The 15181-nt window shown below is 50.8% G+C and overlaps 1 protein-coding gene across 1 annotated transcript in view; it reads right to left on the bottom strand.

Annotated features, from left to right (window-relative positions):
- LOC146507423 (glutathione hydrolase 5 proenzyme-like) overlaps positions 1-15181 on the bottom strand; it is an 86642-nt gene that overhangs the window by 62528 nt on the left and 8933 nt on the right. The window lies entirely within an intron of this gene.

The raw sequence follows: 15181 nt of genomic DNA, 5'->3' as shown, positions 1-15181 counted from the left end.
AAAGAATTTATTCGTAAATCAGGGTGGAAAATAAGTATTTGGTCACCTCAAACAAGGAAAATCCCTGGCTCTCACAGACCTGTAACGTCTTCTGTAAGAAGCTTTTCTGTCCCCCACTCGTTACCTGTATGAATGGCACCTGTTTGACCTCATCATCTGTATAAAAGACACCTGTCCACAGCCTCAACCAGTCAGACTCCAAACTCCGCCATGGCCAAGACCAAAGAGCTTTCGAAGGACACCAGGAAAAGAATTGTAGACCTGCACCAGACTGGGAAGAGTGAATCTACAATAGGCAAGCAGCTTGGTGTGAAAAAATCAACTGTGGGAGCAATCATCAGAAAATGGAAGACATACAAGACCACTGATAATCTCCCTCGATCTGGGGCTCCACGCAAGATCTCATCCCGTGGGGTCAAAATGATCATGAGAACGGTGAGCAAAGATCCCAGAACCACACGGGGGGACCTGGTGAATGACCTGCAGAGAGCTGGGACCAAAGTAACAAAGGTCACCATCAGTAACACACTACAACGGCAGGGAATCAAATCCCGCAGTGCCAGACGTGTTCCGCTGCTGAAGCCAGTGCATGTCCAGGCCCGTCTGAAGTTTGCCAGAGAGCACATGGATGATACAGCAGAGGATTGGGAGAATGTCATGTGGTCAGATGAAACCAAAGTAGAACTTTTTGGTATAAACTCAACTCGTCGTGTTTGGAGGAAGAAGAATACTGAGTTGCATCCCAAGAACACCATACCTACTGTGAAGCATGGGGGTGGAAACATCATGCTATGGGGCTGTTTTTCTGCCAAGGGGACAGGACGACTGATCTGTGTTGAGGACAGAATGAATGGGGCCAAGTATCGTGAGATTTTGAGCCAAAACCTCCTTCCATCAGTGAGAACTTTGAAGATGAAACGAGGCTGGGTCTTCCAACATGACAATGATCCAAAACACACCGCCCGGGCAACAAAGGAGTGGCTCCGTAAGAAGCATTTGAAAGTCCTGGAGTGGCCTAGCCAGTCTCCAGACCTCAACCCCATAGAAAATCTGTGGCGGGAGTTGAAAGTCCGTGTTGCTCGGCGACAGCCCCAAAACATCACTGCTCTTGAGAAGATCTGCATGGAGGAATGGGCCAAAATACAAGCTACTGTGTGTGCAAACCTGGTAAAGACCTATAGTAAACGTTTGACCTCTGTTATTGCCAACAAAGGTTATGTTACAAAGTATTGAGTTGTATTTTTGTTATTGACCAAATACTTATTTTCCACCCTGATTTACGAATAAATTCTTTACAAATCCTACCATGTGAATTCATGGATTTTTTTTCACATTCTGTCTCTCACAGTTGAAGTGTACCTCTGGTGCAAATTACTGACCTCTGTCATCATTTTAAGTGGGGGAACTTGCACAATCGGTGGCTGACTAAATACTATTTTGCCCCACTGTAAATCTTCTGCACACAGGGAGTCAATCCAGTCCACCGTGGAGAGCTCAGAGTTGTTGAAAGCAGCAGAGAACTGGGATGGTACATGGGTATTGATGATCCGGTGGCGGCGTGAAGGAGCTTTAACTGTAGCAACAGAACATTGTGCAGTGGCAGAAAACAGAACAGGAAGGTGATCAGAGATACACGCACTCTCACAGATTTCAGAGACGTGGATACTCAGGCCGTGAGACATGACGAGGTCCAGTGTGTGACCTTTCTCATGTGTGGAGCCAGACACACACTGAGTCAGGTTAAAAGAGTCCAGCAGTGATACAAAGTCTCTAACCAGAGGTTTAGATGGACAACACACATGGATATTCAGATCGCCAACAATAAGAAAATGATCAAAATCTACTGAAAGTCCTGATAAGAATTCCCCAAACTCACTGATAAAACCCTTGAATTTGGGAGGACGGTACACTACTGCACACAGTAATGGAGTAGATGAGTTCAGTTTAAAAAGCTGCAGTTCAAAGCTGGAAAAGGAGAAAGATGAAATCTGACGACAGTCATAAACTGATTTAAAAACACAGGCAAGGCCTCCACCTTTACCAGAAGACCTGGGAGAGTTGAAAAAACAACAGCCTGGAGGAAGAAGCTCAGAGAAAGCCACAGTCTCACCAGCATGTAGCCAGGTCTCAGTCAGGAACATAAAATCCAGTTCATGAGAAGAGAAGAAATCCTTGAGCAGAAACGTCTTATTGGAGAGGGATCGAATGTTGATCAAAGCCATAGATAAGGTGAGATCAGTAGCTGTCATCGGGGTTGATGTGCGGCTGAGTGGGCAGAGGTTTGAAATAACAGTACCAAGTCTGCGGATCCGTGGCTGGGAAGGAGCCGATGACCCAGCACCCGGAACAGGAGCAACCAGCGACGTACTTGAAGAGTCACGCAGGAGAGGAGCAGGCATCAGGCGCGGGCCGGAGGTGGAAGAGAGTCGCTCACCTGAGGAGAACGCCACCGCCGGCATGGCGAGGAGCGAACCAGACGACTGAAGGAAGCGCGGGCCGAGAAGCGGGCCCACCGGTGAAACAGGAGCAGCACCAGGCGGAGTTGGAGAGACAGTGCGCACCCAGGGTCCTCTGGGTTGGAGTGAGCCTCTCACAGTGGCAGAGTAGCAGAAACCCATTTGTACAAGGAGAGGATCAGCCAGGCAAGAAAGTGACAGGAATGCCTTTGTACGAGCCAGGAGACCACTTCGCTTCCCTCGTTTTCTCCGGTGTAGCTTGGGAGGGAGGAACCAGGTGGGACGTAGGTAAGGCGGAATGCCATGGAGCGGTGGAGGCGCACTGCTTGTTTGCCCATCAAAAACAAAGCACAAAGGTGCTGTCACTGCTGAGTCCCGGATGATAAGAAGAGTTTTTCGGTCATAAGTCCGGAGCGAGTTAATTTCCACAGTTAAGGCAATGAACAGCAAACAGAAAACGAGAAAACAGGTGGCGTGACGGCGAGCCGAACATACTGGCGCCACTAGCTCTGTGCCTCTTCCCCCCCTTTCCCACTCATTCTCGTCACCCTGATCGCCAATCTCTTCCTCTTCACTACCATCCATACTATTCCACTCACTCCTCCCGCTCTCCATTGGTGCCAACCCCGGTCTACGAGAAGAAGTCTGCAGGACACCGTTACCGGACCTGTACAGGCCTTCGGCCGACTCTCCTACTTACCTCACTCACACACCAAACCACCAACCAAACACACCTTATACCCAATCCATATCCATATCCGTATGGGATATCACTTTAATCACGCCTTTAAGGTAGATGACGTGTGATGACATGTGCACGGCCCCGCCTGCACATATAGCGGCTGTCATCACAGTCATCCCTCTGTTCGATAGCCGCTCTTCACCGAGCCAAACTGCTCGGTGGGGCCACCTTGTGTTGTACCTCGTTCCTCTCCTTCAGGGAACAGAAGTTATAGACATAACTATTCGTTCCCTTTCAGTCGATTCACTCGGTACAACACATAAGTATGGGACATATATACACGCCCCGCAGAGCAACCACTGAACCGGAATCGGACCACCACATCCTAGTGAGTGGTAGACCCAGCAGAAAGGACAGCATGAGCCACCGAAGGGGCTGTAACGTCCAACCGATAAAACCGCACAAAAGTGTGCGTTTTTTTTGCCCAACTAGCTGCCGCACAAATATCAGCAAAAGGCACCCCTTTAAAAAGAGCCCATGAGGTTGCCATCTCCCTGGTGGTATGAGCTCTCACCCCGTGGGGCAAAGCAAGACCACTGGTGCCGTATGCCGGTGAGATAGCTTCTACAATCCAGTGGGACAGCCTCTGTTTCGACAGAGCTCTACCTCTATTTGGATTAGCAAAGCAGACAAACAGCTGGTCACATAAACGCACATTCTGAGTGTGCTCAATGTAGGTGTGTAGCACACGCACTGGACAAAGAGAATGCATCCTCCTCTGCTCCTCAGATGCAAAAGGAGGGGAGCAAAAACTCAGCAACTCAAACTCCATTGAGCTAGAAGATGCAGGCATGATCTTGGGAAAATAGGCAGCATTTGGACGCAATACGACCTTGTGGCCATCAGAAGAAAACTGTGTGCAGGAGGGATGCTGGGGGCCCAAGGGTGGGCCTTTGCTCCAGGCCGACTGGCGTGGAGCTCGGGCCGGAGGATGTGCTCTCGCTGGCGGCACACCCACTTCAGCAGTGGGCGCCGGTCTCTTGCCAGTCGGCAGAGGAGCGGCGGGCCTGTGAGAGCTAGCTGCGGGCTTGGGCTTGGGCTGACATTCTGGGGATGATGTCGCGCAGAGCTTCCGTCTGCTTCTCCCTCAGATTGAATCTAGCCTGAATGGCTTCAAGTGAATGTCCGAATAACCCAGCCGCAGACACTGGTGCGTCCAGATATACAGCCCTGTCCCTATCCGGGACGTCAGACAGGGTCAGCCACAGGTGCCTCTGCGCCACTACTGTCGAAGCCATCCCTCTGCGCAGGGAGAGCGCTGCACAGCGAGACGCACGGAGGATGTAATCTGTGGCGACTCTGACCTCGTTAAGAAGAGGTGCCAGCGGGCTGTCATCAGGAACCTGCGATCCGAACTCCGTCAGGCACATTGCCTGGTACGTCTGGAGCATGGTGACAGAGCTCATGGCACGAGCAGTGCTGGCCTGAGCTCTATAGATCTTCTCCAGCTGCGAAACAGAGAATCTGCAGTGCTTGGACGGCAGAGTTGCGGGGCTGCCGACACCATGGTTATGGGACGGGGCCAGAGAAGCAGAGACGGCTCCATAGGGGTTGGGTTAGCTAAGCCAGCCCCCTCGGCGCCGTCCAATTCCATGTACTGTCTATAGCCGGGCACAGTGACGCGGGTAGACAGAGGTTTGTCCCATGATGCTGTTAGCTCGCAGAGAAAGTCTGGGAACATGGGAAGGCAGTTTTTGGCCGTTGCGGGCTCCAGTGGGAGGAAAAACCCCGCGAACCGCGACGGCTTCTGAGCTGGCGGAGGAGAGGGCCAGTCCACCTGCAGCGGCGGTACATTGGGCCGACAATGAGCTCTCCTGCTCATCCTCCGACAAACCATGGATGTCCAGGCCGATGTCCAGCACGTCATCATCGTCCTGGGGAGCGCTGGCGGGCTTCAACCCAGGCTGAAGCCCGTCAGCGCTCCTGCACGGTTCCGGCTCGTCATCGGCTAACCCGTCAACATATTCCATGTGGTCAGCCCAGCTAATTGCGGGGACATCGACCGGAAAATCCTCGTCTTCGGACTCGGACGAAGCCGGGGCTCCAGACCCGGAAAGGAGAGGGTCATGCCGTGCGACAGCCGAGCGTCCCAGCACTTTTTCCACAAACGTCACCCGTCTTTCCAGGGTCGAGCGCCGGAGCTGGCGACAAAACGCACAAGCTTCGGGCTCCGTCAATGCTCTCCTAGCATGGACGATCCCCAGGAAGACAGGGCAGGCATCGTGCTGGTCGCTGTCGTGCAAAGAGAAACCGCATCCCTGAGGACAGGGGCGAACAGAAGATTTCTGCTTTGCTCGCTTCGGTTTGGAGTCCATTCCAAAACACAAAGCAAAACGCTGCATGGGAAAACTTGAAATTAGCGCTCCGCGGGCAGCCTACACACCAACTGCGCGGTGAAACCTAACACCAACAGGGGCAGTTAAGCTAAGTTCAAGTCGGCAGACAACGGAGCTAACTAGCAGCAGCTAGCTAGCCCAACTCAGCAGAGGTGTTCTCAGCGAGGTGAAGAGCGTAAGAACTGAGGGATGACTGTGATGACAGCGGCTATATGTGCAGGCGGGGCCGTGCGCGTGTCATCACACGTCATCTGCCTTAAAGGCGTGATTAAAGGTTTCTTCAGCCAGGACACGCGAGGGCGTGATATCCCATACTTATGTGTTGTACCGAGTGAATCGACTGAAAGGGAACAGCACTTTCCCACTAACTGCCTAACCAAAATCTACTTAACTGAAGCCTAGTCTTCATGCAGTTACTTACAGTGGGTACTTATGCACTAAAAACCGCCAGAAAGACAAAGGCAACTGCACAAACAGCGACCCCCTCAATTCTGGGGACGTGCTCCCGAGACAACTGCTCTAACCGTGTTCACCGCAACAAAAATTCCATCAATGTTTCTCAAGAGAGAAACACTCCTTCAACCTAACAGGGAAAGCACTGATTTTAACCCATGCATATTCAATAATCAACACAGCGCATGCTGTAGGACACACAAAGTTCACACAACACAGCACACCAACAGTAAACTTAAGTCTATAGCAAAACATCAGTGATTTCCCCAACTTGTGCCTTAAGTGCTCTTGTCAGCTTAAGTGGATCTATTTTCTTCACACCCTCTTCCTCAAACCTGACAATTACATTCATACTCGCATTTGTTCCTTCTTCATTACCTTCACTGTCAGTCCCTTCCGTACTACCCTCACTTCTCTTTTTCCTCTTCCTTTCACTAGCTCTGCGCCTCTTCCCCCCCTTTCCCACTTTTTCCCACTCATTCTCGTCACCCTGACCACCAATCTCTTCCTCTTCACTACCATCCATACTATTCCACTCACTCCTCCCGCTCTCCATTGGTGCCAACCCCGGTCTATGAGAAGAAGTCTGCAGGAGACCGTTACCGGACCTGTACAGGCCTTCGGCCGACTCTCCTACTTACCTCACTCACACACCAAACCACCAACCAAACACACCTTATACCCAATCCACACTAACTACAACAGCTATGCTGCAACCCCAGCAGCGTCCCGGCATGAAGGCTCAGCTCGTTTCCCTCCTGAGGGACTCTCTGCTGACTGGTAAACAAAAGATGCTCTCTGGCCGTCCTCTCTCAAACCTCAGCTGGTTTAGTCAAGGTGTCTTTATATACACTGGGACTGGCCTTCTCAGGTGTGCTGAATCTATAATTGGGTCAGCTCCACCTACCTGCAAGAAACAGGTAACAGAAAAAGCAAAACACAAGGCCAGCCCACTGGCCGTCACAACACAAAAAACCATTCGCTCCTGTCGGCAATTTAGACTCTTCCATTACCTATTGCCACTAACTGCAGGTCGTTGGACTGTGGCAGGAAGCCGGAGTACAAGGAAAGAACCCACTCAAAAACAGGAAGAACATGCAAACTCCACACAGAGCGACGGTAGAGCTGAACTCAAGACCTTCTTCCTGTGCGGTAACGGTGCTAACCACTGTGCCGCCCGCGTGTGAGCAACTGTCTCCCAGAAATTTATACAAGTTCAATGACTTTCTTTTCAAGCTGCTTACACTACATTGACTTATGTTTTTACACAATCTCAGAAGAGGAGAGTCACTGAGGGAACGCCTTCCACCCTCCGACGCCTCCACCGTGACCTCCACTTCTGAGAGGAATTGCCTACAGATCAAGTATGGAGTGTGCCTCACACGTTCTTTCTCAATGCTGAAAACAATAGCATGGAATTCGAAAGTGGTAAAATGATCAAATAAAATGTGTTTGGTGGTGAGTGTGTTGTTGGCTAAAGATGCAGTCCCACCACCTCTCTCACCACTTCTAATAGAAAAAGAGAAATTAAAATTTGGTGGGGAGGCCTCAGTGAGAACAACTGGTGCATCCGAACCCAGCCATGTTTCAGTTAAAAATAAACAGTCAAGTTTATTATCTAAAATTAAATCATTAATAATAAAAGACTTGTTCAACAGAGAGCGGACAGTTAAAAGTGCCATACTGATTGAGACCGGTGGATTTTTGACAACAGAGTTGAATGGATGTTGACATTTTTGAAGAGGCCGGAGGTTATTAATGTTTTTGGAGTTACTGGATTTATGATAATTCTGTTGCTCTCTGTTTGTGATTATAACGGGTATTGTGTTGACTGTGGGAGAGAAAGGTCCGAGTCCAGAGTTTTGTGTATTACTGTTAAAAGTGGAACAAATATAGGAGCTGGGACCAGGGGAACATCAGTCAGTGACAGACAGATCAGCAGGTAATGTCGGTTTGGGGTAGTGACAGGGCGGTGTGCGGGAGTGCTGTACGCCAAATGCCAAATTGGCGGACAGCAAACGGTGTCCCCAGGCGTTGAGGTGGAGCCCGTCTGCTCCAAAAAGATGCCTCCTCTCCCAGAAGGCATCAAAATTGTTAATAAAACCCACGCCATGGGAGACACAGGCGGAGGAAAGCCAGGTGTTAAGGCTGAGCAGCCGGCTGAAACGGCCTATCCCTCTGCCACAGGTGGGGGTGGGCCCGGAGATAAAAGCACTCACCTGCAACTGACCAAGGAGGCTGAAGAGTTGGAGGAAGTCCAGCTTCAGCAGCTCAGATTGCTGTTTGGGGATGTCATTGGTGCCGATATGGATGATGAGCCGGTTGGCCTGTGGGTGGGATGCCAGAATGTTGGGAATTCTGTCCACTATGTCAGCAACGGTGGCTCCCGGGAACGACAGCGTGAGCGCCCCCCTCATCCGCACGTTCCTGACGATGGAATCCCCGAGGACCAGCGTGGAGAGAGGAGGTGCCATCGGGGGCTGCTGGCCATCTGAGACGCCCTCGCCGTGGCACCGGGGGTGTTCAGATGGAGATGCGCCAGCCGGACTGCGTGAGTGACTCCCAGGTAGCCGCGCCATGGGTCCTCTTCTCCGAGGAGCAGGGGTGAAGCACAGCTCTCCGCGGTGAGTTTGCACCACAGCGTCGGGTTGCCCGCCGCGGCTCCGGGGGCGTACTGGTGGAGATGGCGCAGACCTCAGCGACACAGCGGGATGGCAAGTTCGCGTTCAGCCCCCTGGATTTGGTATAGCGTGGATATCCTTTGTTCCAGCTCGATCACTTTTTGGTTCAGGTTGATGCAGCTTTCACAACTGGATGTTGAGGTAAGTGGTGCCATTCCGAAATCTCGTACCAGCAACAGCGTCAAAAACAAAAACAGAAACTGCCACTTTAACTTACGTTAGCTAGTTGCAGCAGTTGCTAACATTCTGTTCTCTAGCAACTCCTGTTCTTGTTCAAATAGTGAACACAGTTGTTTTTCTGGTGAGACAGCTTGAGTTTTCTCGGTTACTCTCTGTTTTTCCTTGTTGTCCATTTTTGTTCTTACAAGGATTCTGAAGGAAAGCAAGAGAGCAGCAGAAAGAGTGCGTCTCTCTGAGAGGAATTGCCTACAGATCAAGTATGCAGTGTGCCTCACACATTCTTTCTCAATGCTCAGCTTGTCTCTTTCCATTTGTAAGAGTAACAACTCCTTTTGCTGCTCAAAAGACAAAGCAACTGTAGTCGAGACCACAGACTGATCAACATCAGCCACTAAAGTCTTCATTTTACCTGGCAACACGCCTTTCTTTACTAATGCAGCCTGTAACACTCCTTTAACCTCATCTTTCAACTCTTTATCCCCAACATCGACATCATAATGTTCAACAAGTTTCAACAGCTCTTCTTTAGTACAACTATTCAAGAGTTCCTCCGATGGAGACTGAACAAAAGCATCAACTGTAGCCATAACAAAGTATTGATCCTTGACATGCAATTGAAAACAGCACTTTCCCACTAACTGCCTAACCAAAATCTACTTAACTGAAGCCTAGTCTTCATGCAGTTACTTACAGTGGGTACTTATGCACTAAAAACCGCCAGAAAGACAAAGGCAACTGCACAAACAGCGACCCCCTCAATTCTGGGGACGTGCTCCCGAGACAACTGCTCTAACCGTGTTCACCGCAACAAAAATTCCATCAATGTTTCTCAAGAGAGAAACACTCCTTCAACCTAACAGGGAAAGCACTGATTTTAACCCATGCATATTCAATAATCAACACAGCGCATGCTGTAGGACACACAAAGTTCACACAACACAGCACACCAACAGTAAACTTAAGTCTATAGCAAAACATCAGTGATTTCCCCAACTTGTGCCTTAAGTGCTCTTGTCAGCTTAAGTGGATCTATTTTCTTCACACCCTCTTCCTCAAACCTGACAATTACATTCATACTCGCATTTGTTCCTTCTTCATTACCTTCACTGTCAGTCCCTTCCGTACTACCCTCACTTCTCTTTTTCCTCTTCCTTTCATAAGCTCTGCGCCTCTTCCCCCTTTTTCCCACTTTTTCCCACTCATTCTCGTCACCCTGACCGCCAATCTCTTCCTCTTCACTACCATCCATACTATTCCACTCACTCCTCCCGCTCTCCATTGGTGCCAACCCCGGTCTATGAGAAGAAGTCTGCAGGAGACCGTTACCGGACCTGTACAGGCCTTCGGCCGACTCTCCTACTTACCTCACTCACACACCAAACCACCAACCAAACACACCTTATACCCAATCCACACTAACTACAACAGCTATGCTGCAACCCCAGCAGCGTCCCGGCATGAAGGCTCTGCTCGTTTCCCTCCTGAGGGACTCTCTGCTGACTGGTAAACAAAAGATGCTCTCTGGCCGTCCTCTCTCAAACCTCAGCTGGTTTAACACAGAAAACCATTCGCACCTGTCGGCAATTTAGACTCTTCCATTACCTATTGCCACTAACTGCAGGTCGTTGGACTGTGGCAGGAAGCCGGAGTACAAGGAAAGAACCCACGCAAAAACAGGAAGAACATGCAAACTCCACACAGAGCGACGGTAGAGCTGAACTCAAGACCTTCTTCGTGTGCGGTAACGGTGCTAACCACTGTGCCGCCCGCGTGTGAGCAACCGTCTCCCAGAAATTTATACAAGTTCAATGACTTTCTTTTCAAGCTGCTTACACTACATTGACTTATGTTTTTACACAATCTCAGAAGAGGAGAGCCACTGAGGGAACGCCACTGAGGGAACGCCTTCCGCCCTCCGACGCCTCCACCGTGACCTCCACTTCTGAGAGGAATTGCCTACAGATCAAGTATGGAGTGTGCCTCACACGTTCTTTCTCAATGCTCAGCTTGTCTCTTTCCATTTGTAAGAGTAACAACTCCTTTTGCTGCTCAAAAGACAAAGCAACTGTAGTCGAGACCACAGACTGATCAACATCAGCCACTAAAGTCTTCATTTTACCTGGCAACACGCCTTTCTTTACTAATGCAGCCTGTAACACTCCTTTAACCTCCTCTTTCAACTCTTTATCCCCAACATCGACATCATAATGTTCAACAAGTTTCAACAGCTCTTCTTTAGTACAACTATTCAAGAGTTCCTCCGATGGAGACTGAACAAAAGCATCAACTGTAGCCATAACAAAGTATTGATCCTTGACATGCAATTGAAAACAGCACTTTCCCACTAACTGCCTAACCAAAATCTACTTAACTGAAGCCTAGTCTTCATGCAGTTACTTACAGTGGGTACTTATGCACTAAAAACCGCCAGAAAGACAAAGGCAACTGCACAAACAGCGACCCCCTCAATTCTGGGGACGTGCTCCCGAGACAACTGCTCTAACCGTGTTCACCGCAACAAAAATTCCATCAATGTGTTAGGAGGTGGTGGGTAGGTGTATTGTTTTTTGGGTTTTGTTTCCCTTCTTGGCACAGGTAGGCGGGGCGGGGCTTGATGGCATTCCGGCATACCTGCGGCGCATCGGACGTCATCAGTGAGCGCTTTTATGGAGCTGAATCTCGGACGTCTGGTGTCGGAGTATTGTCGTTGTCATAAGTGGTAACGTGTTGGTGCAAGCTGAATCTGTTGATTCCACGCGATTGAGCTGCATGTTTTAGGATCCATCACCTGCCTGCTTCTCCTTTGTTTTAGCCTGTCCCGCTGCCTGCTCGCCTGCCTAGTTTTCTGTGTGTGGGCTTCTGTGGATCCGTGACGGAGAATTACTTCTTACCAGGCTGTGACCACCGCAACAGCTGTATGTCGGTGTTGCAAGTAAGCTCTCCAACTCTCCTCGTCCACTTTTAGTTTAACTCTCGGCTATCGATGTACTCTGTAACTTTGTTTGTCCCTCGCTTTTAGGTAATTCCGGTGCGTCATCGGTCCGCCCGCATACCTCGGCTCCGTCTCATCCTTTCAGCGCTGCTCTCCGTGCACATTTTTATCTGTCACTGTATATAGCCCCTTCCCTTGTAAATATTCCCTCATCTGTGTATATAAATCTGCATCACTACAATTCTGTGCTCGTGTGTGTTTCTGCCACTAAATCCATCCGGGTAAAAGTCCTCTTAACAGAATACTCCGACCACTCTTATGGATTCGGCAGAACGTGCAGGTCCCGATTCCGGCGAATTACTCCAGAAACACGAGGAGTCTTTGTCAAGCTTGTCTCGGCAGTTTAAGGAATCCGAGCCATGGGCGGGTCGGGTTAATGAGACCCTGACAGCCATTCAAGAGACTTTAGCTCGGTTAGTTCCTCCAACCGTTCCCACTGTTTCGTCCCCCCCACCTGTACCGTCCGTTTCGCAGAGTTCGGGCTCTGTTGACCCCGCTCCCCCGGCTCTGGTGCCTTTCACGGGAGAGTTGGGCCGTTGTGGGGGTTTTTTGATTCAGGTTTCACTGCTTTTTCAGCGGTTTCCCCAAGCGTTTTCTGATGATGCCTCTAAGATTTCCCATATTATCGGTGCCCTTCGTGATCGTGCTTTGGACTGGGCCGAATCTTATCTCGCTCTACATCCCCTAGAGACTGTCACGTATGTACAGTTCGTTCGGGATTTTAAGGCTGTTTTTCATCACCCCCTGCGCTCTGACGAGGCGGCAAGGCAGCTGCACGGGCTCCGACAAGGGAGCCAGTCGGTGGCGGAGTTTTCTATTGATTTCCGGGTTAAAGCCGCTGAGACGGGGTGGGGTGATGACGCGTTACGCGGGGCTTTCATTATCGGGTTAAGCGATCGCATGAAAGATGAGCTCGCCACTCGTGATGAACCAGAGAGCTTTGAGGCTCTCGTTAATCTGGCTATTCGTATCGACAATCGCCTTCGCGAGCGTGAGAAAGAAAGGGGAGGCCGGTCCCGTGCTGGGTGTGGAGAGCACGCTGCTGTGCGCGCAGTCTCCCGCCCCCTCCTTCCGGTCCGGCCCACGCATGGTCTCCTCCAGCGGACGCTGCTGAGGAACCTATGCAGTTGGGTCGTACAAGGCTTACTCCGGAGGAGCGTCGGAGGAGGTTTGAGGGACGGTTGTGTTTGTATTGTGGCCAGTCGGGCCATTTTGTGTCCACCTGCCCGTTGCGGTCAAAAGGTGGTGCCCACCAGTAACTGTGGGGGTACTGGTGGGTAGCACTTCCTCTCTTTCCCGAGTCCCCCGCATGCAGCTTCCTGCTATCGTGAACAACGCGTCTGGTACTTTCTCCACTAATGCACTTTTGGATTCTGGCACTGAGCAGAACCTTATTGATGGCGGTCTCACGAGGCATCTCGGTATTAAGACGCGGCCCCTGCAGGTTCCCATCTCTGTTGTGGCTCTCACCGGACAGTTACTACCCTCTATTACTCACAAGACTGAACCAGTTTCATTGGTTCTTTCCGGTAATCATCGCGAGCTTCTTCGGTTTTTTGTTTTTTCCTCCCCCGAGTCTCCCATCGTTTTAGGTTACCCGTGGTTCGAGCGTCATAACCCTCAGATTAATTGGTCCACCCGTCGCATTGAGAGTTGGAGTAGCCACTGCTTGTCTCACTGTCTACAGTCTGCTCTTCCACCCTCGCCTGTCTGCTCGTCTAAGCTGGCGCCTGAGGAGTTGGATCTCTCGTCTGTACCTGAACAGTATCATGATCTGGGGGCAGTTTTCAGTAAACGCTGTGCGCTCTCGCTTCCCCCCATCGTCCTTATGATTGTAGCATTGAACTGTTGCCTGGAGCTCCATTGCCCACCAGCCGGCTGTATAACCTCTCTGGTCCGGAGAAGGCGGCCATGGAGAGGTATATCACGGAGTCACTGGAGGCGGGCTTAATTCGTCCGTCGTCCTCGCCGTTGGCGGCGGGTTTTTTCTTTGTGGACAAGAAAGATGGATCTCTTCGACCCTGCATTGATTTTCGGGGTCTTAATGACATAACTGTGAAGAACAAATACCCTCTTCCTATGATCTCGTCTGCTTTTGAACCTTTACAGGATGCGGTCATTTTCACGAAGCTGGACCTTCGCAATGCGTACCATCTGTTGCGCATACGCCAGGGAGATGAGTGGAAAACGGCCTTTAACACACCGCGTGGACATTATGAATATCTGGTAATGCCTTTCGGTTTGACTAACGCGCCGGCGGGTTTCAAGCATTGATTAATGATGTGCTACGGGACTTTTTGAATCGGTGTGTGTTCGTTTACCTTGATGACATTCTTGTTTTTTCACGATCTTTTGAGGACCATGTTCAGCAGGTGCGCAGCGTTTTGCAGCGGCTTCTGGAAAACGAACTTTTTGTGAAAGCGGAAAAGTGTGAGTTTCATGCTAGTTCTGTGTCGTTCCTGGGCTATGTCCTTGCTAAGGGGCAAGTTAGGCCCGATCCTGGTAAAATCAGGGCAATTGCTGATTGGCCGACTCCTTCCTCGCGCAAACACTTGCAGAGGTTTCTGGGGTTTGCTAATTTTTATCGCCGGCTTATTAAGAACTACAGTCAGATCACTCTTCCGCTCACCCGGCTGACGTCCCCGGCTCGAGTTTTCAGTTGGTCGCCTGAGGCCGAGCAGGCGTTTACTCGGTTGAAGGAGTTGTTTTGCTCCGCGCCCATTCTCGTCCACCCCGATGGTTCCAGACAGTTTGTTGTGGAGGTGGATGCTTCTGATGCGGGTGCGGGAGCCGTGTTGTTGCAGCGCTCACCCGACGATGGCCGTCTCCATCCGTGCGCATTTTTTTCGCGGCGGTTTTCTCCAGCTGAGCGGAACTATGACGTGGGTAATTGTGAGCTGCTGGCGGTTAAGCTGGCTTTGGAAGAATGGCGTCACTGGTTAGAGGGGGCGGAACAGCCGTTTGTGATTTGGACGGACCATAAGAATCTCTCTTACATTCGGTGTGCGAAGCAGCTCAACTCCAAGCAGGCCAGGTGGCAGCTATTTTTTAGCCGGTTTCATTTTACTATCTCTTTCCGACTGGGTACCCGCAATGCTAAGCCTGACGCTTTGTCCCGTCAATTTTCTCCCGCATCTGAGTCTACGGGGGTGGCCACTATCATCCCCTCGTCCTGCGTGGTGGGGGCCGTTACGTGGGAGATTGAGAGCCTGGTGCGCAGTGCGCAGCGGCAGGACCCGGACCCCGGTTCGGGCCCGCCTGGCAGACTGTTTGTTCCGTCGGCCGTGCGTGCCCGCGTTTTGCACTGGGTACATGCTTCTCGCTTCGCCTGTCACCCCGGC

The sequence above is a fragment of the Neolamprologus multifasciatus genome, chromosome 12, assembly GCF_963576455.1.
Source record: "Neolamprologus multifasciatus chromosome 12, fNeoMul1.2, whole genome shotgun sequence".
In the NCBI taxonomy this organism is placed as follows: domain Eukaryota; kingdom Metazoa; phylum Chordata; class Actinopteri; order Cichliformes; family Cichlidae; genus Neolamprologus; species Neolamprologus multifasciatus.
This window is presented reverse-complemented; position numbering and strand designations above follow the sequence as displayed.